The 22426-nt window shown below is 41.5% G+C and overlaps 1 protein-coding gene across 2 annotated transcripts in view; it reads right to left on the bottom strand.

The window, feature by feature from the left end:
* The window catches only part of ZNF711 (zinc finger protein 711), a 267445-nt gene extending 248426 nt beyond the window's left edge, over positions 1-19019 (bottom strand). Inside the window, exon 1 of one of the 2 annotated variants that reach the window (XM_069212629.1) lies at positions 18698-19019. The gene's annotated coding sequence lies outside the window, so the exon portion shown is untranslated. The remainder of the gene's footprint in view (positions 1-18697) is intronic. The other variant, XM_069212633.1, reaches the window with a different exon arrangement.
* Positions 19020-22426: the final 3407 nt, after the last annotated feature.

Below are 22426 nucleotides of genomic sequence, written 5' to 3'. Positions count from 1 at the left end.
TGCCAAGATCTATGGGACTCTCTAGCAGGCAACTATCTTTGAAGCCAAAGAACTGGGAAAATATCTTGACAAGAAAATCAAAGAGGATAAACCAATCAAAACAGCCTCCACTATGACATTTAAATTCAGTGAAAAACCTAGGTGGTTCTACTTTAACACTTTCTCTGCCAATGATTTAATCAACCTGCTCAATGCCTGTGCCTCTGGAGGTTCATAAGCAGCTCCAATGAGAAATGGACCAATGCCATCCATACAACATTTGGCCACAAGCACTAGGTCCAACTCATTCAACACAAGGGATATGGGAGTGATTATGGACTCTAATCTATCGCTCGTAACACAGGTAAATCAAGCTGCCAAAGGAACATTTTATGTAATGCGAGTCCCTACACAGGTTTCCTTAAAAAAAAAAAAAAATACTGACTACCGTCATTCTAGTGTTTTCCCGTCGTGAAATAAAAAAATTTAAAAAAAATACAGACTACCATCATTCTAGTGTTTTCCCATCTTGAAATATGCCAACGACTATGCTTCGGAGCCTTTCCAGGCCACAGAGGATCCAAAACACATTTTCAGACAACTGTTTGATCTACATATCTAGTATCACATCCTACCAGCCATTCCATTTTTTCAGTGGCTGCCAGTTGCTAGATGTATCTCCTTTAGAGGTAACTGCATCATACATTTCTCCATCCATGGTACTGAGGCACACATTTCTTTAAAATAAATCATACAACTACTCTTAAACCTGATCGATACATTTTATGATGGTTCTACAACAATTTCTTCCTTCAGAAGGTCTCTCACTAGAAGAAACTCTTCTTGAGTCCAGATGGCCAACTTCTGGAACTCAATTTTTCCACAAACAATATAATTACCACTTTGAATTGCAAAGAGCCTTAACAACTGGGTACAAAGTACAAACCACTGCTAAGGAAGACCATTGGTACCCACATCTATGCTCACATTTTTCTTAAACACTTCATGCTTAAGCACTGCTATACATTTGCTGCAGTATCACTGGGGCATGTATCAGATCCTCAGGCGCCACACCCAAAATTTCCCATGTAGGCCTAACTACAACACAATGACCAGTGAACAATGCACTTCAAAGGACTCCAAGGAACCAGTTGTCAATCTTAGCTCCTCTTGCTTTTTTCCACCAAAATGAAGTGCTATATATGTTCTCCAGTCCACCTCAATTTATTTTTGTGTAGACAGGGAGAGATATAAAACGTTGAGTATGAATGTGTATAAATTTATGTTGAAACTGAGAGAGCGTAGCTTATATAATCTATATTAACCCGAAATGTTTATGAACTAATGTGTGATAATGCCGCTTAGAAAATGTGTTAATATATTTTGCCATAACGTGAGTTTGAAATGTGCCCACGGGGAGTGGCCGCCAATGTATACGGGAACTAATGAAACTGACTAATAATCATGAAATGTTTTATTAAAATGTGATTTTATACTAATATTAAAAGAATATGTACTAGACTTTTGCTCATTAGGCCTTAGTTAGCATGAGTCGAGGCCTAGCTGCCTGACTCTCATATTAAATGTATTTTCCTAACGTGCAGTGTGCTGACTTGCTAAAGGACATGAACTCTTGTTTTCCAAAGCTAGAAGCTGAATGTAACTATAGTAGATCCGTTCTCATGAAGTTCACCGCACTTGTAGAAATGTATTAACTGAATGCAACAGTGTAGACTAATGTTAAACACAAGGTCGCCCAAACCGGTACAGACAATGGAGCTACTGACCGAAGATGCGCAAAGAATTACAAAAGGATGAAATCATACCGGACATTCTACCTCTAAAGACGTCAATCATATGGACCAATAAAATGCCTGAGAACTGATGCGGGGTGAAAAATTCAATTACATAATGTAAATTTAATTGGTTAAAGATAGTGGGGTGCAACCCTTGTCCAACCAGATTTTAGGGGAATGTACAATGGAAAAGGGATAAAAACCTATGACACGGGGAGTTACTGACATTGGTTAGAGAAATGCTGATGATATGATCCAGAAACGTTGTCACTCTGTTTGGTGACTTGCTGACTTATTTAGAACCATCCTTGCCTTTAGATTGCTCATTTACACTTTACCTCCTTATGAGGGAAGTGCCCTTTGTCCCGAGAGCGGAGTTCCTGACTGATGGCGAATTAACGGATGTCCTGAAGACAAAGACTGAACCTGAGTGCTGACCCAAACCTTGGAGGGTAAGTATAAGACAATGAAATTGTGATCGTCTGTTTGCTTTTCCTTTCTAGGTACCAACTGCTTTTCTTTTGACAAAGACCTTAGTTAGATGTTTTCCAAATTGGTGTTCTAAATTGTTTTGCATGAAGCCCAACATGCCAATGCTAATTAGAGGTTAGTTGAGAGGGGCTCACCAAACTGACGCAAATAGACAAATGACCGAATCAATGTTTTGTTGACGATTCTCTAAGGATAGCCTATGCTCACACCTTGCTATGTTCTGATGTTTGTGATTCTCGCTTTGATGAAATCTTATCAGAGTTGCCATATTGTGACTATGTTATTATGCTTATTGGCTTTGAGATGAATAAACTTGCTAGCAGTATTGTAACAAATAGGGAATAAATATCACTAAAATTATACTAAACTGGTGTGGTTATTCATGAATGAAAGGTCATGGTGGTGTCTCGAGTTTAATTAAATGTCATTGACTAAAGTGAAATGCATTGTTGTGATAAGTACTGATGATATTATTGACGTATTGATTGACATGTTGATTAGCTATCTCGTCCTAAGGTGTCTCTCAACTGGGTCAAAAGATTTGTTGGCCTAAAACGAGTCCCAATGTGTAATAATTTATCATAAAGGGATGCGTTAGCAAAACCAAATACTGAAATTGAATCCACCCTTCTGGAAATGTCTGAAAAACGTTTTGCAACCAGGCTTATGCCCTAAGTCTGAGACTGTGAGACAAAGCAGATGAGAAATGTGTTATGAAAACGCTTTTTACTTCAAAGGTCCTTCATAAACCTTTATTAGATTTGTAACATGTTTATCCAAACTCCTCAGGCAGTGAAGCAATCTAATTGACCACATTCAAATCTCCCGCAGAAGCTTGACGCTCCCTGGAATGCTGTGACCTCAAAGTGATTGTCACCGCATTCCAGCCAAGTGCTCTAGTGCAAACCACAACACATCTCCCCCCATTATCATATCCGAACACAACAGTTATAAATCAATATTAAAATAATAAGCTTATAATGAAAAACAAATCTTCATGGAAATCATGTGTGTACAAAAAGTAAATAAAACATATTATATACATACATTCACTTTATATATAACAGTAGAGGGTTCCCTTATTTAATAAAATTCTTCCATTTCATGGCTTAATCAAGTCTGTAGTTTGTAACTTTCCCCATGACGTAGTCCTTGAGCCAGGCAGGTTAATATCTCTCTCTTCTTAACAAAAACTTTATCGTCATTTAAATCCTTCACCATGTTGTAGCAGATATGCTGATATGAGAATATTCTAATCACTTGCGTATACATACTAATGAGAAAAATGACAACTGAAACTAATAAATGAAAATAACATGTAATGTGCAAAATGTGCCCACGGGGAGTGGTCACCATCTGTGTTAACAGTACTAAAATAATGTGAAAGTTTTAATATTATGTATTAATATGCCATAATTGATGATATAACCTATGTTTTATGATGCTTCGTATCCTTAACTTAGCCGAACTACAGGCATGGCCGGCGCTGAGCCTTGCTTGCTTAAAGGTGGAGACGCGATGAGCCGCAGAGTAATGGAACTGGAGAAAAGGACCTTGAACTGTACAGAGTTCAGCTGAGCTCTGCTAGAATTTTCTGCAAACTCACCAGCAGACAGGAGACGATCAGAACAAATTGATACAATTATGTGTAGAGTAGGCTAAATGTACTTTCCCAGGACTCGAACAATGGAACCTCTGACTAAGAGCAGTGGGCAACAATTTTGTTACCTGAAGAGCCGGATGATGTTCTCATCGACGGAAGGACCAATCATATTAATGGAACTTGATGCCCGAACTGATTCGAATAAGTGGTAAACAAAAACTATAGGTTAGAGTCATAACCCCTGATAAGGCTGACCAATTAGCAATTTGTGGGACGGACTGAGACACCCTACTAAAAAGTCATGACACGAGAAGGGAAATCAGAGTGGAGAGGCAAAAGTTGATGATGTCAGGAGATGCTGTCCGAAGTGCTGAAATTTGGGCTTGTTCCCTGTGAGCCCGAGCCTTGCTGATGACTGATGACCTGGAGACGAAGACTGACTCGTTGCTGATCTATCTTGGATAGGTAGCTATAAATGACTAATGTGCGTTTTCTTTCTAGGTACCAACTGCGCTGCTTAAAATGTTTTTCTCGCTTAGTTAGATATTTTTCCAAATCATTGATTTTTGACTAAATTGTTTTTCGCATGAAGACCCACATGCTAATGCTAATCTGAGATAGGTAGGCTAACAGAGGGTGACTTAATGGTGACTTTGAATGACTAATTCAGCAATGCGAGTCAATTAATCTTAATGAATTTGTCATTTTAGTTTAAAATAAACTAACCTTCTTGAGAGTGTTGGTATTTTCTTATTAGACTAGGTTTTTGGTGTTATATGTTTGGTTGGGATTATTGTTGATTTTTCTCTGGTCACCACTTAGCTAGGATACTCTATGCGATCCAAAAGATTCATCGACCTATACACGTCCCCTTATAAGTTTACTTACTAAGGACAAGGTGCACTAGCAACCACATTGCTCTCTTTTAGCATAGTTCCTGAATCAACCTCATTTAGTTTTGTTACTAAATACTCCAGACATCTCCAAGTCTGAAATTGTGCCATTCCTTTTAAGAGAAGTTATCACAAAAGGACCCATGAAATTTGAACACCTGAAACTTTGATTCATATGCACAATTCTTAGCATCATAGTGAGTTTTATATTTATTTTGATGTTCCCTCCTAGACAGAACAAGCTCATCATTTGGAAAGTCCACATCTTGTTCCCCACTTATTTTTAGCCACACAAGATTGGGTTTACAATGTGGTTTCCTGCCTTTATGTGAAACAAATAGGGATATACATGTTACACTATTAGGAGTGATGCAGTATGCCCACCAGGTTTCTCGCAACATTTCTTTTAGTGATGACTTATTCAGGAGCACACGCTGTGCACATTTATTTATTATCTTATTCATACTGCTAAACAATTGGCCTAAGGTTAATAGAGGGCTGTCTTTAAAGGAGTTATTGACAATTCTTTAAGAATTGTTTCCTTTTCCTGGAATACAAGCTGTACCCCCATTATCAGTTATAAGAGTTTTTGGAACACTCTCCCTAGAAAATTCTTCTTTTAAAAATGGAATTACTATTTAAGTGTTTACCGTATCCACACACTTCGTGACTATCCACTTAGACGTATAGTCTACCAGCAGCACAGCATATCTCATCAATGGCTAGAAGATAAAATGGCCCTGCAATATCTAGACCTGGCTTAGTCCATGACTTCACTGGAACCTCAACAGGTGACAGAGGAACTTTGTGAGTTTTCTTTATTTTGTCATTATTCACACAATGCCAACAAACCTTTACCACCACTTCAACATCTTGATACATTCTTGGCCACCAGTACCATTCATGCAAACAAGCCTTTGTCAAATTTCTCCCTAAATGTCCTTCATGAGCCAAGTTAATCAACTTCGGTCTCAAAACATCAGGAGGTACCACCCGTTTCCCCCTTAATACTTTCCCATCACTAATGCGAAGTTTGCCTTTTACACTAAGAAATCCTTCCAGATTAGTTGGTATATTTTTCTTGTTTGGCCAACTATTGACAATGAGTTCCTATAATGCAGATAATTCTAAGTTGTCTGAAATAGCATTAACCCACTCACTTCCTCCAGGGCTGAATGGCATCCCCAATATACAGCTAAGTCTTCACACACATCTACATTCTGGTTGATGGGCAGTCTAGAGAGACAATCTGCCACTGCATTACCCACTCCAGGTATATACTCTACTGTAAAATTATAACTGGTCAATCCATCTGACTACCTCCTGATCCTAGGGGATACATTCTCTATCTCCTTCCATAAGAACATACGTGTAAGTGGTTGATGATCCAATGTGACCACAAATGGTATCTCCCTTAAAAAAAAACTTAAAGTGGGTAATTGCCCAATATACAGCTAAGGCATCTCGTTCAATACCTGAATAATGCTCTTCAGCATCTTTCAATGAGCGAGAAGCAAAAGCTAAAACCCTAATTTCATCATCTGGGCTAAACCTGCACCCACACCCTACAGACTGGCATCGGTCAATAAAACTGTTTTCCTGTGAGCATCAAAATGTCCCAAAGTTGGTAATTTTCCAGTGCTGCACTTAATACTGTCGAAAGAAGACTGATCACAATCTTCAGTCCAGTTGAACTGGGCACCCTTCTTTAGCAGAAATCTCAATGGCTGAGAAACAACAGCAAAAATTGGGATACATTTTGAACAAAACTGAGTCAAACCAAGAAATGATCGTACTTGGTCTTTGTTTTCTGGTCTGGGAGGTTCTACAATACGGTTTCCCAAATCAATTTTCACCTGAGATAGTGTGCCCCAGATAGGTTACAGTGGATACTCTGGACTTACACTTTTCCTTATTTTATTTTTTTTTAGGAGAAAAAAAAAAAAAATGGCCAAGCCTGCATTCTGTAAGCACTCCAACACCTTCCACAATATTTAATTATGTTCACATTTGTTTCGTCCATAGACCAAAAGATCATCCTTGAAAAACAAAACTTTGCCCAATCCTTCTAACACTTTCTTTATTACCCTCTGAAAGCCTGCATCTGCAGAAGCCAGTCCAAAAGGATTCATCTAATTGCTCTCAAAGGGGTTACAAATGATGTTAATGGCCTAGTATCAGGATGTAGCATAACCTGGTGGTAAGCTGAGGACAAATCCATGACACTAAATAACTTAGCATCTTTGATTAAAGCCAGAGTTTTAGAAATTTTCGATAATGGTTGGTGATCAACCCAGACGCGTTTATCCTCTTAAGTGAACACACATACGAATCTCTTTATCCCCATCCTTTGGTGCTAGAACTATGGGGGCCAGCCACTCTGAGCACTCAATTTATTCAATTACTTCTCTTTCTTTTGATTTTTTTTTAATTCTTGTTCGAGTTGTGCTAACATCATATGAGGAACTTTACCTGCTTTAGACACACATGGTATTGCACCATTCTTGAGAACAATTCTATGTTCAAAATTCTTTAGTAACCCTAAATCATCTCCAAATACTTTAAGAAACCTAGAAACTATCTCATCTGAGAATCCATCATTCTCCATTTTTAAAACTTTCTGTTTGAAATTTGAATTTAATGTTAACCCTCTGTCCCTTTGATGTCTCCAACCTAAAAGGTTATCACCCCTTTTCACTACATACATTCCCAGTTGTTTTGCACTTATCAAATTGAATTCTCATCACCAAATAACCCAAAACTTCTATTTGCTTGCATCCGTACCCAAAAGGATTTATATCTGGTGGTAGTAATTCCATTTCTCCCTTCCCAAATATTGAGTTCCAATTCTTTACACCAATCATCGTGTATGGTGATCCCGAATCAGCAAGTACAACAACTTGTTTTCCTCCCATCACAATTTCACATTCTGGCATTTCTATTGGAACTCCGTCTACACATCCATCATCCTTTATACCGAAAATAAAATTTTCTTCAAATGTTTCTTTCAATACAACTCATCACCCTTTGTTTATTCCATAACAACATCCTCGCATAGTGCCCTTTCTTACCAATCTTGCAGACTGCTAACCGTGCAAAAAATCCAGGACTATTGGAAAGATGTCCTTCGCTCCCACATCTAAGAAATCTCACATCTCCGCTTTTTTTTTTATATCAGAGTTACATTTTGAGAAAATTTCTTCTCAAACTTTATCGTGCACCTTGCTCTTTGTTCTGTCATGTTTGTCTACTTCCTTCTCTGCATTTCTACCAACCTCTCTTACTTCATTCACTGACTCATCCACAAGCATTTTGCCTTTTGCTTTTTCAGCACGCATTTCACAAACCCACATACTAGTATTCTCCATACCTTCAACTATAGCTATTGTCGCTTTCAAAGAGGGTTTTTTTTTGCTAATAATTTTTTCTTGCACTTTTACATTGTTCGTGTACCTGACACTCTGGTCTCTGACAAGGGAATCAGTCAGTTGTTCAAATTTCCATGCTCAAGCTAATGTTTTCAAGGCTGCAACATATATGCCAATTTTCTCCTGTTTCCCCTGCAATCATAAAAAATGCGTGCCTTTCCAGTACCACATTAATCTGTGCACCAAAATGGTTCTCCAACATCATTACAGACATGTCAAAAACATTATCTGGTTTACCCTCCCCATGACCAATGGTGGTTTCCTCCAAACTCTCATACACATTTCTCCCTTCTATTCCTAAATTATGTAATAATACAGCTTGTTTGCAAACTGCTGACATTTTTTCTCCCCCAATTGCAAGTAAGTATGAATTGGAACACCTGCTTCCATCTTTTCCATGGTAAAATAGGATTGCCCTTATATGAAAGGATATGAGGAGGTTCAGACATATTAGTGCCTACCACAATGTCTGAAAATTTGAATTGTTAGTAACACTAAAAGTACTTTAGGCTAACAACCTACTTCATAGTTGTTCAAAAGGACTACAGTGTGCTGAGCACTGAAACAAAGATCAGCAAATATACATATATATTTCTTTAAAAAAACAATGAAATTCTACTTAATTTATTGGCAGCAAATAATATTAATGGTGTGCAGATCACCATTTGTTGTAGAGTGATCCGCATGTCAATAAATCACTACCCGCGTGTCAATAAATAATTAAGTATCAATGGCGTGCGGATCACCGCTTGTTGCCGAGTGATCCACGTGTCAATAAATAATTAAATATTAATGGTATGCGGATCACCGCTTGTTGTTGAGTGACCCGCATTAGGATTCATCAAAATTGGGTGTAGGCATTTATGATCAAGTTTTTCCTTGTACGTAAGAAGAAACGTTGTGGCAACAAAACTGCTTGTTCTCACTTTCCGCAACGTTAACCAATCACGCTGGACGGAACGTCACATGCTCACGACATCATTTTGCTCCAGACAGCAACGAAAGCACACCTCTATCAGAACTCCGTGCCTTCAACCAGTCGCACATGCTCCAAGGTTCCACTCACACCTCAACTCAGTTCACTGCCCTCAACCGGTCGCAAAACACACCAAAGTCATGCCCACACCTTTGGGTCAGCAAAAACATATACAGTGGTTCCACTCTTTCTTGGTGGCTTCCCTCTCACCTCGGTGTCCACAATATTACTTCAAATGACGCTTAATATGGGTGGCGTGGGTTCCAATAAATCTAGGAGGTTGGAGACAGTTTTGCCCTCATTGCCAGTGTTGAGAATACGCTTTTCACTACAAAGGTTCAACATAAACCATGATTAGATTTGTAGCATGTTTATTCAACCTCCTCAGGCAGCAAACTAATCGTAACTGACCATATTCAAATCTCCCCCAGAAGCTTGACACTCCCAGGAATGCTGTGACCTCAAAGTGATTGTCACAGCATTCCAGCGAAATGATCTACTGCAAACCATAACAAAATGCTAGACATTGAATGCCAACTGGCTCTATGCCACAACATACTTCATGTTATACACTGCAGCACATACCCGTATCGCTTCTAACTTCTACAATCACTGAAAACATTTTAATAATAGAGACCACAATGACCAGACTTGAATTTCAAGTTACCTACACCCACCTAATACTATGTATAGTCCAATGATGTCTAAACTGCTTACATAAGCATGTCTGCACAAAAATGTGCCCTTTATTGTCAGCAAATGTGGCACCATAGAAAACAGGTCAATCAGGCAAATGTGTTTTTTAGATATTTATACTTAAAATTCACCTTTCGCAAGCAGTGAACAGATGTCTTTCGTGGAGTGGGGGGCCCATCTGAAGCTTTCTGTACTTTGAATCTTCACACACCTGGGATGTAGGGAGCGAACCAGTTCAGGGACCCTTCAAAACTAGAGAGAGTATACAGATACTTACTGTTTCAACTAGAGCTTAATGGGTGGAGTGGCATTAGGCAATTTGGTAGCAGGGTCCTCTGAAGTGAGGTGAGATGTGTTGTTACATTCATCAGCAATAACATGGAGGGAGTGGGGTGCCACGTTCGACTGTCAGTAACTCTCCAAATGGATTCTCGTGAAATATAAGCATGGAGGCATTTCCGGGATTTTCGATTTGCATCCCGAATTTGGTGCTTCCCTGGAAAACTTCCTTTCTGTGTGAATCTCTCTCTCATCTAGGTGGGGCACTCAATTTATGTCTATGCAAAGATCCAGTTAAAAGCAAGAACAAGTTAAATGTGTGTTCAAAAACCAACCCATTTTCAGTGGTGAGGTAATAGCTGAGATAATTTTGAAACATTAAACTTATATACATTTCCTTAGTTTTGTGAATAAAGCAAAATATAGACATTTCTGAGGTGGGTCGTTCACAGAATTCAAAAGCCCATTCATAAAAAAAAAAAACTGCAATGCTTAAAGTTTGAACTGTTCTATCTATGTATTAGGAGACATGAACTCTTTAGACACGGCTATATAGTGCAATGGGGCTGCCGAAAGAGAAATGTTCCGATAGGCATTGCCATCTGTTTACCGATTTTAGCTGCACAATGCATAGTAGCTCAGTTGATGAAGTAATGTGTTTTTTTCTGCATCTTGAAAGCTCAACTTAGTAAGGCAGAGCAGAATTACCACATGGAATTCCGAAATGCCCGATTCTGAGTTCGCCACTGTTCCTGCACTTAGTTTTCCCATATGTTGGAACACTGGACCCAATATTATTAGGCGGTAATTTTGCCTAATAACAATTACATGAGGCTCTGGGCAGCAGGAAAACCTCTTTCCCCAATTTATTTAATTTATTTTTGGCAGAGGGAAGTATCTTTGTCCCCCCAGCCAGAACTTAGCTTCCCCTACGCCCTTACACCCCCTCTTCCCTTGACACCCAGAGCACACAGAGGCCGCAGCATAAATTTACCTCTTGCTCTCAAACTTATGGAATTCTGTATGGTTTTTAGGTAAATGCAGTCCCAGATACTATTTTCCATTTCATGGGATACAAGTAAAAATATATAGTACTAGTTCAGTGTTACTGCATGGTAACATTAACTCATATATAGTACTGGTACGGATTTACTGCATTGTAACATTAACTCTGCTTGCAGATTTACCACCAAGCCAGTACCACACAATTCATAACCACGTTCTTAATAGGAACAAGCTTCTGAATCTAAAGTAGTCTCAAAAACACAATGAGATCTTCCTTTGGAAGACCTATCTGACACAAGCCTTTTTTTCTCCTGCCACTTCCCCTGACAAAGAACACAGTTTAATCCATATGTTTGTCAGAAGTGCTGAAGTCCTGTGTGGGTTACGCGAAGCTTTAAATAGAACTATGGAATTCTCAGAAGCTGAGGTATGGTCCAATAGCAGAGATGGGTGTATAACTGACAGCTCGTGAGTTGGAATCTCAGTGTATTGAATGGGCCTTTCATAGGAAGGAGTGCCTATGGGTTATATAGTAATAAAATATCATTTAAAGCAGCAAAAACAATTTAGTATGAAAAACGCACTATGTATGTGAATAATTTTAGATGCACTTATGCCAGACTGTCTCCATAATCATCATATTACAATTTCTACATAGGGCACACAAATACTAATCTTTTTTTGCAAAAGTAAAGGGACAATGACTTGTAACCATCATACCCTTCTATTACATATTAAAATTGGATTTGCTTAATTACTAACCTGAAAATGTTTTTGAATATTTTCATACATATTTCAGCAGTTTATGATAAATGGTAAGTATGTTGTTTTAAAACTTCATGGACAATTATGTATGCTAGTCCTGTGAACTCTTAGATGGTCTTTTAAAACATTGCATTACGCTAGGCAATAAAAGTGGTTTAAAGGGAACATTTACAGCCAAATACAGTGCTAAAACAATGGGAGCATTTTTTTTTAAACCTATTGTTAGCACTGTACCAATTTAGAATTGAACGCTAAGGGCAACCACCTCTGTTTTGTACCAACTTGTATCACCAGCTAGCTTGTGATAGTACTGTAACAAGCACTGACAAGGTCAATAGGTATTGCCTCATAGAGCTATTGCCTTTATTAATGTTTTTTATGCATGTTGTGCAGCAGCATGGCTAAAATTTTAAAAAAAGAAATAAAACATCATGAAAAGACCAGCTCTGGTGCATCATAGGGCTTTTTTAAGTTTTGCTTGTACTGTGCTTGTGAAATCTACTGCATTTAATATAAATCTTAAAAGGGGCTTACATCCCACCCCCTTGGTGTCCTTGCTTTTCACTGGTTCCTGTGCTTGCCACTTATTTTTCCTCCATTTCTATTGGCTGTAGCGCTATTTTCTGCATTTACCAATGCTCATTCCTCGTGTGTTTGCTCTTATCGGTGTCTCAAGGTCCAAGTATTGTGGTTCATCCGCTTTGGTTTTGAAACTTTTTTTCTTAATTGATCTGCTACTTTACACATAGTGCAAACCCCAAAGAAGGTATCAGAGCACTTCACAGACATGGGAAGATTGAGGCCCTCATTACGAGTCTAGCGGTCTTGAGACCACCAGACTCGCCGTGGCGGTCTTACCGATACGAGTTGTGGGGTTTGGCTGAAGGCAAACATCCACAACCCCACCTGGCCCGCCAGTGCGGTTGCACAGCAGTGGCTGGCGGTGACCTCCTCCAATCCAGCGGCAGGCCTCAGGCTGCCATCCGGGTAACGAGGTTGCACACCACCAGGCTTTCCGTGGTGGTCACCCCGCCACGAAAAGCCTGGTGGTCACGCACCCGGTGACAGGAATCTTCATTGTCGTCACCGCCACACACAAACATGCAGACACCTCCTCCCCACATGTCCACACACTCACAGGAACTACCCCCGCCCGTTCACGCACACATGCATTCACAGACACACCCATTCAGCATACATGCACTCAAGACACACCCACTCACTCATCGATACAGACACCCCCATACACGCGCACATACATACACTCAGAGACACGCACGCATTCAGCACCCCCTCCACAAACACCCACACACACCACAAACCCCCCCCTCCCTTTCGGATGCCCACTTACCTCTTCAATCGAGGAGGATGTCTGGGAGGGGATGGGTCCTGGTGGTCTTCCCTCTCCACCACCACCATGCCCCAGCAGGACACCGCTGAGCTGTATTACAGCCCGTAATACAGAGGGCAGAGTCATGCTGGTGTGGTGGTGCTGGCGAGGGAACAGCCTCTGCACCGACAACCACGAGAAGGAATGATGGCTGCTCTCCGCTTTAAAAGTGGCGGTGAGCAGCCACCACTCGTAATATGGCGGTCTGCTGACCACCAGCACTGGCGGTCGAATGGCGGGTTCGGCTTTGGCAGTCAATAGAATTGACAGCCAAAGTCGTAAAGAGAGCCTAAGTGATTTGCACAGAAACACTGGATGTTGTGCCTCACACTGAGACTGAAACCCAGATTACAACTGCACTCACAGGTCCCCCACAGGGCAAAGTGACAAAGCAGGCCCCCATTCTAGTGCTCCCTTTTGTTGCGGAAGCCGATGCTTGTTACTCTTTGCTTTCTCTTCAGCCAGCCCCCCACGCCAGTTCAAAGGTAACTGAAAGGAGGGAACTGGAAGTGCTTGTGTTTCACTTTCCACACCACTATACAAGATGCTCTTATCTCACTCCAGCAGGTGTTGCACGTAAAGGGGGCAAAGGACCCTGTAAGTAGCACAAGTATTTTCTATTTAAAGCAGCACTGTGTCCTTGTGCAATGTAGCTGATGGTCATGTAAACAGCTTCAATACCTTCTGGATGAGTTCCAATTATATTTTTTAAAATGCCCTCTGAAACCAGAGCCCTTCATTTATATTATTCGAGACACTAATGCTGATGTTAAAGAAACCACCAGGGTGAGGTCTGAAGGTACACAGATCCCCCCCGATAATTGTGCCCATTTAATTTGCTGAGTTGCACAAGAGACACCTCTTGAGGACATGAGGTAATCAGTGCTGGACTGTGGTGTCTTGAGTGTGTCATTGTGACCTTTTCAGCTGCTCAGCTAATCGTCCATGCCTTTTAAAGAGCCAGGCTCTACCGTGGCAGTCATGTTATCATATGCCAGCGCTGCACAGGCGTACTTTTAGACTCACTTCTCTATGGGCCCACCTTGTGTGGCTTGCACCTCCACCCCAGGAGACCCTTAGACACAGACCTTGGGCTTTCTGTGCTAGAATTTTGCCATCTATTTTAGGCACTTCCTGAGTCTAGTCCCTGGAAGCCCTGAGTTGTCTTGAAATATAAACAAGCAACACCAGTAACTGGCACACCTTTTGCACTTCTTGTCGCTCTACCTGTCTTCTTTTAATTATTTAAGGCACAATTCGGTCGTTTGACGTGCATTGTGTTAAAGCTGAATGGGATTTGAAGAAGCATTGACAATATTTTAGCAGTAAGATTTATGCTGTGCGCTAGCAATGGCGATAGGAATGCTGTGGTTTCCATGTTAGTAATCTCAATAAAGGATGATGTCTCATGTTACACTGTCATTGATACACTGTGTTATCTGTGACATGCCACTTTTTCCTTCTCTTACTTGGCACCAGTCACTCAGCTGTGAATTGGGAGCACCTAAAAACTGTTAAATCGGGGCGTGTAGTAGTTAAATCATTTTGCGTGCAACCGCAGGCGCTGTGATCCAGGTCACAGAATACCATTGAGAGGGGATGAGGGGGCGAGAGGAAGGAACACCAAGAAAAGCCCACAGGAAGCAGGCGGTCAGGCTCAAGACAAGGTTATTGATCCAATGGGAGAGCATGCATTGTTAGCATTCCAGGGAGTGTCTACTGATTATTGAAATGCAGACATAATTCCCCATCACATCTAACTTATGAATGGCATCATGATGTATGCCTGCATCAGTATAATGATGCAACCTCCATTGTGCCTTTTTATTTTGACAATGAAGCACGCTCTCCCAATGCTGTACAACATCACGATACACAATTGGCAAAGTCAATTGGTCCCAAAGGCAAAACCTATTGGATTTGCCAATGCTTGTTTTGTATTGATGGCGGGCAGGCAAGGAGGTAATACCGAGAGAAGATGTGTGCAGGGGCAAGACCCTCAACATCATGTTTGTACTATATATATATATATTTTTTTTTTTTTAAAGGCACTCTCATGAGGGCAGCTCTCAACATCACAGCACTGTGTATTGTGGGTGTGAGGCAACATGGAGGGATGGGGAGAGGCAAAAACATGGACAGTTGGAAAATGGTGGTAGGGGACAAAAAACAACACAGATAGGTGTAGAGGGCAACCAAAAACACGTACAGCAGGTGAGGGCAAGTAACAACATGCACAGCGAGTAGGAGCAAGCAACAACATAGCACGAGCGTGGTTGATTTTAGTCAGTGGTTTCCGATGCACAGCACTGGAGCTTTATTGTCAACACCAGCTCTTATACTAGTCTACCACATGATGGCGCTGATTGTCTTATTTTTGAGGAGCACAACAGCTGTTGTTTAATAATTAAATATATATTAAAAATCACTAATACCTGCCTCACAAATCTATAAGAACAGCTTGGGCGGCATGCATTAGTCATTTTAATATATATTTAAAGTATGAATTCTCACACTTGTATAAGTGTGATGGCTAGCAGTGAAAGTACTGTCGCTGGCAGCGCATGTAGGAGCAATGGGTGGTGCAAACTGCAGTGGCCTCCTGAATGCCGCTTCATTTTTTTTATTTTATTTTTTATTTTTAACTAAGCACTGAGCTAGCAACAACATGGATCACAGGCGGGGGCAAACCGACAAAGACAGCGGGAGAAAGCAGGCAAAAACATGGACTGCGGTTGGGGCAAGCAACAATAAGGACTGCAGGTCAGAGCAAGCAACAACACAGCAGGAGAGGAAAAAGATGAACACGAGGGAACCAGCTCCTAAATACTTGAACTCCCACTGGCTGCTTCAACAAAATGAAAAAAGTAGCTCACAAAATGGATGCAGTGGAACGACACAAGTACCTTGGCAATCAATGCTTCAAGGAAGGGGCACAGTGGAAGTACATGTACTCTGCCCATGCATCAGGACGGTTGTGGGGTCAAACAGACACAAGAAGGTGACATGAAGACTGCATGTGTTAACAAAAGAGAAGCAAGAAAATTAGAGACACAATGAAGCCAACCAAATGTAAGCAATATTGGGCTCTAAGGCTTCTGAAGCTAAATTAATATCTTGCAAGTGACCTTCCTTGAACTGTATTAGGCAAGACCTAAAACTGAAAAAATTAGATAGTACATAAAAAAAAAAAAAGAGTACATGCATAATTTCCATTTTTGCAGTAATGTAAAAAATTGAGTGCAAGCATTCAAAAACCAACTGATGTTAACGTCATGTTGACAAAGGAGTTTTTACACCGTGCTCTAAATTAATACATTAATATTTTTCACCACTAAAAGCAGATGTGGGATATAAGTGATTTTGTACCTCACTGGATCCTTTGAGCGCTATGTTTTTATCACCATCTTATAGTAAGCCGGTTGTACAGCTAAATGCAAAAATCAAGAGCATACATCAACAGCTTCCACTCAACAAGCAATAGACGGAAGTGTAAAAACATGCAAAAGTAATTTGCACTGTTATGTCCATTTTTGTCCGACCTCTAAATTAGGCCAAGAGCCTGACAAAAAAATCTAATATAACTGAAAGCGCACAAAATAAACGTAAATCATGCAAGGCACATATTCTCCAATTTATTACCAATGGCACCTCACTGAGGCACCGTTTAACATCTTTGTGCCAACCGTATATCAATGTATCATTCAAACTTACTGGAAAACGGTTAACTTTGTACAGTAGTTTTCACCCTTGCGTTTAAACTCTGGTCAGGCTGTTTTGCACGCTGTACAACTAAGGCCGTTTGTAACCTCACACTGAGCAAGAGCAATTAACTCTGATGTGTGGATTTAAATCAATGTATAGTTTTTCATTCTAGTGGCACACGGTTGTTTATTCCTTTTAGTGCTTCTTTCAATCTAACCCATACAGAATGGAGAGAGAATAAAATAGATCGCTCAAACACTACAAAATACGACGGATAACATAAGAATTTGCAATGCAAAAAATTAGATATGCACTGAAAAAATCTATCACGTATTTGGGAAATTCAGCGATAAACCGCAAAAAAATAACTATGTATAATAAGAAGAGCGACTGCACATTTCTTGTATTGAAAATCCACTGCACGAAGCATTGTCGAGCAATGGTTTACTGAAAATACCTGCCCTGCTCCCTCTTCATGGACCAGCAGGAAGCACTTACTGGAATTCGTAACGAATACATGATATACATAAACGTATTACAAACATTAATACATTCACCAATTACACACACCGCTCTTGCAGTGTATACTTAATTCCTCTCCCTTTGTCACTTTTAGGTGGAGTAACGGCAGCAGTCTGGTGTTTAATAAACAGAATAGGAACTTCCGGGGGCGGTAAAGGACTGTCAGCTAATTAACCATACCATTCTTCGCTGTTAAGTGTCAAGCTGTGGGGTCAAATAATTGCAACAAACTTGGTTGTACCGGAAAAATTGGTAAATTTTAGTAACTATTCAGAACCAAACCTGCGTAGCTAGCTGTCTGTCCCCGACACTGGGGTAGCCGCAGCGGGTGTGTTCTATCAGCAGGGTTTCTGTGTGCAAGTGATGGATGCACCTACAGCCAGCGCCATGGTACCTAGTACTCGCTTGGCCGATTGAAAGAAATGGTTGTTTCATTTCACTGTTACTGCGAGTTGCAGGGTGTGAAATAGGCCGATGTTTAAATCAATAAATTCTGAGATCGTTGTGGGAATTTTCGCGTTAGCTCTGAACGTATACAGTTTTGCAGCTGTTCTGCAGTACACAGCTTCTAAGGGCTTTTCCCTTGCGAAGGGAAAAAAAAAACATCAGTGTAGCAGACGGATGCTGGGATGCGAGCTCAACATTATAGCTCATCAGTGGGAGTGCACCACTAGGTCTGGCCAACCTATGCCGGCGTGCAGTTTGCATAAGCTTCTCTGCAGCTTTCCCCATAACCTCTGATTAGACAAGGTACGCGACGCGGATCACGGAGGGTGGACCTGTGCGGGAATGGTGGCTGCCGAGGAAGTGGCCCCGGCCAACTAAAGCTACCCCGCAGTGTCAGGCGTCGGTACTGTCATTTAACGCCCCCACCCCCTCGCACGGAGCGGAAGTGGTAGCACTGTGACAGGGCCCAGCTTAGGCCTGGCGGTTTCGGCACACCCCATGGCCACCGAGGACATTTTGTTTTTGTCCATTTTCTTCGCCGAGACTGTTTGTCGCAGTGGCGTCTGCACCCCCTCCCGTTGTCTGCCAGAGGCCGCGAGCAGGGCCAGTCGAGGCCTACACTGGAGGCCCGTCCCAAGGCCTTGCGCAGCGCCCGATCAGAGTTCGCATCTAATTTAGGGGTTCTCTGCCCTCCCCACGCTGCCAGTCTTCCCGCCGTTACCTGGCGCCCGCAGGGCCGGGCTGCGGCGGCTGCCGTGGCTGCTCCGGAGGTGGCTAGGCTGCTCGGGATGGAGCCGGGGCCTTGTTCGGCAGGCCTGGGCCAATCAGGGCTGCTGGCTCGGAGTACGCGCGGCCTCCTCCTCTTCGGAGCCCGGCTTCGTTACGTCACCGCACTCAGCAGCAACAGCAGAGCAGCGGCCGCTGCAGGGGAGAAGGAAGGCCGGGCACTGCTGCCTGCACTCTCTTTACAAAACCTATGCAATGCTCACAGGCTCTGCTACTACGAATGTAGTGCTCTCTAGTCGATGCAAATAACGTTCTGTTGAATTGCAACCGCTGAGACGTTTTAAGGCATGGGTAAAGTGGGCTCGGGCCCAGGGCCCCAGCCTTTCAGCCCCCCACCCCACCCCCTATAGAGCCCGCTGTGTTCTGCAGAGTCTATACCTGATGACCTTGACTAATTCTTAAACAGTTTGTTTTAAATATGCTTTTCCGTAATTTATTTCTAATGTGTCTCATATCTCATAATATATGACTGTTTGCAGAAAAATGATTGTTTCATGCAACCCCATATATAAAAGTTCACATAGAAGAAATAGGAGGGGCCACAGAGATTTTTTGCAACATTATTAGTGAGCTGCTGCTGTTACAATGATGAAAACAAACATAATTTTCCTTGAATATTACATGTAAACACGTTAAGAATTTGGACGCGTGTGTCTGTGCACTGTCAGTGACCGGGCCAAAGAGGGCATGAAAGAGCTGAACTGGATCATAAATTCAAAGCTGTTCTGAAGCGGGACCCCCAAAATACGTTTGGCCCACGGCCCCTAAAATCCTTAAGTTGTCCCTGTGCACCCTCTGTACACCTGACATAACAATGCAGGCTGCCTCCTTAAGCAGTGTTTTAAATGATCATACAGACGTGATGGAACTAACTATTCAAAGTACCTTTTTTGCCACTGAGAAGGTTCAGCATTCTCCCTTTAAGTGCGTTACAGCAACAAGTGAAAGTACTGTGCCTTTCACATGAAAGACACACAGGTACTCAGTACCAGCCAAATTAAAGAATTGCCCGTAACCTTCTTTCATAACATCTCGATCTCGTGCAGTCCGTTTTTTTTTTGTAATAAAAGTTACTTTTGTTCAGTGAAAATCATCTCAAACTACCAGTATTATTTGTTTCGTAGTGAGCACATTAGACACAATTACATTAGTGGCCACCCAATGCAAATTTTCTAGCAGTAAAGATGCTAGTGTAACAGGCAGGGTTGCCAGTAGTAATGTAATAAAAACACTTTGTCAGTTTGAAATCCCTTTACTCGGGTAATATAACAGCCATAGCTGCAGTGGCCCTTGCACCAGAGCATTACTAGTAGTAATAAGTCTCCCCAACCCGCATGATTTATCACTCAATATAAAATGTAACTCTATTATGGAAATTAAGCCTAATTTCTCCAATCATCAACTAGTGAGTTCTGAAAGTATACACATTTTCATCTTCGTTTACATGGCTTTTAAAATTTGGTGTGCATATATTCAGTCAATTAAAAGTGTCTAATTTATTGGGCTGGGCAACACACAGGAGTGCTCCTTGCAGGTAGTTGGAGAGCTACTACTAGCACATGAGCTTCTCATTGGAGAAGCTTGTTCTGGTATGTCAGTAGCTCTGCATTCCAAAAAAAGGCGTGTATTTTGTCTGGCAACACCACAGTTTCCTTTCATTGGGGACCGCACACAGTCTTGTCTCACCTTCACCCTCAGAGTGTCCATTTGAAATACAAGAACTTTTACTTTTTCAGCACAGCCCCCATGTTTCCTTCCCAAGAGAAAACTTTCCTTCTCTGTCTCTGGGGTGGTGGTGGTGTGTGTGTGTGAGGTGGTGGCTGATGGCCTTTCTTCAGCCCACGCTCCCTTCTTATCCTGCTCATCCGCAATATCCAGTACATCCTCATCCTAGGTAGGGTTGTCATTTTTTATAAAATACAAAATAAATATTTCTGGTGACAGGAGTCTCTTGGGCTGGAGTTGTTGTTCCCCACACTGCCATCACTTTTGATGGCTCAGCCTTGAAAGGCATTTGTGCCTCCCCTTCAGGAAGATCTAGCTTGATAAGCACTCAATTGCCTGTCATAATGGTTCACTGTTGGAATCTGGGCTGCTGTTTTATGTGGTTGTTGGACTTGCTTTGGGCAAATTTTACCTTTTCTACATTAAGGTGTTTTTGATTCAGATGGATCTTATGGTGTATACCAGTGGTTCCCAACTTGTGGTCCTGGGACCACTGGGGGTCGGCGAAGCATCCTGAGGGGGTCAGCGAGTGCTTAGAAAATTAAATAATATTAACAGATTACATCCACAGCTTTCAGTAATGACACAGTGGGAGGCCCCAGATTCAAATAATGATTCAGTGGGGGTCCTCACTTTCCAGTAATGATAGAGTGGGGGTCAACAGAAGTCAAAAGTTTGGGAACCACTCATTTAAACCCTTGTATGGTGCATAAAGGTAGTTTAGTGTTGTTTTGTGGCACTGGATTAGTGGTCTCATGAACTGCCAGCCTCCTCTCTTGGCACGAAGGCATCACCTCACCTGATTATGTGATGGTGTCAGATTTCTTTAGTGTGGAGAAAGTTTGGCTATCCTGACTGCTATTGTCTGTTTGGAGTTCTTTCATAAGTTTTGTATGCTTTTTTTTGTAAAATTGGGTTATTAGAGCGGTGGGGGTGAGTTCCCACCTTATGTAATAAACACAGTTCTTTTCAAGATGAACCATCAAAGTCACTAAATAAACCTAAGCTCAATCGCCTAGTACTTCTGGCACAGAGCAGACAGGCTTAACATAGAGTCAATGGTTAAAGAATTTATGCAGTACTAAAACAGTAAGCCTGAAAATGCAAAAGATTAAAACAAATCCTGAAACTAATTAGACAAATAGAGTAAAATTTAATTTAAAAAATGATGGTAAAATGACAACAATCCAAGAAGGGGAATCAATTATATGAATTGTTAAAGTTTTAAGTAGCAATAGTGCCAAGATCCACAAAATGCCATTGATAGTCAATAGCCACGGTGGAACAGACCTAGCTGCAATTTGACGCTGATCTCGGTGGAGCTTCGTTCGGATATACCAACTAAGTTTGTCCTGACTTTTAGTCCTTTAAGTCACAATTCAACACATGAGCACACTTCTAAGGCCCTCAGGGAGAGCACTGAGAGACTCACAGGGTTTCAGGCGGAGGCCAAACAGCAGGCTCAAGATCCAATTGGCCCTTGTCAGCTGGACAGTTTCAGAAAAAGGTCTCTTGTAGCTTGTTTTGTTCCTGAAGCTTTAACAAGAGGGCAACCTTATGACCCTTCGAGTCCACTTCTTTGTTCTGGGTACAAGAGGGAGAGCAGGTCCAGTCTACAGGGCCCTTCTCATTTTACAGAAAGCAGGTCCAATCATCTTCTGTTCGCCCATAGCTCTAGAAAGTGTTATGACGTGGTTGCCTGGAGATGCTACATTTATACCTGGCACAAGTTAGTGGGTGGTAATGATCCCTAGGGACGCCCAAACCAATCTGTTAGACGCTCCCAGATCTAACCTTCCCATGTTGGGCATTTTCATGATAGTGAAAGTCTCCACACTAAAATTGGGCTTCGAGGGCTGGGTGTGTGTGTGTGGGGAATGTACAACGTTAACCCTACTCTCCTCCCACATTTAACTCTAATGCTACTTTAAGGCAAGTC

Source organism: Pleurodeles waltl, chromosome 2_1 (genome assembly GCF_031143425.1).
Source record: "Pleurodeles waltl isolate 20211129_DDA chromosome 2_1, aPleWal1.hap1.20221129, whole genome shotgun sequence".
Taxonomy (NCBI): domain Eukaryota; kingdom Metazoa; phylum Chordata; class Amphibia; order Caudata; family Salamandridae; genus Pleurodeles; species Pleurodeles waltl.
This window is presented reverse-complemented; position numbering and strand designations above follow the sequence as displayed.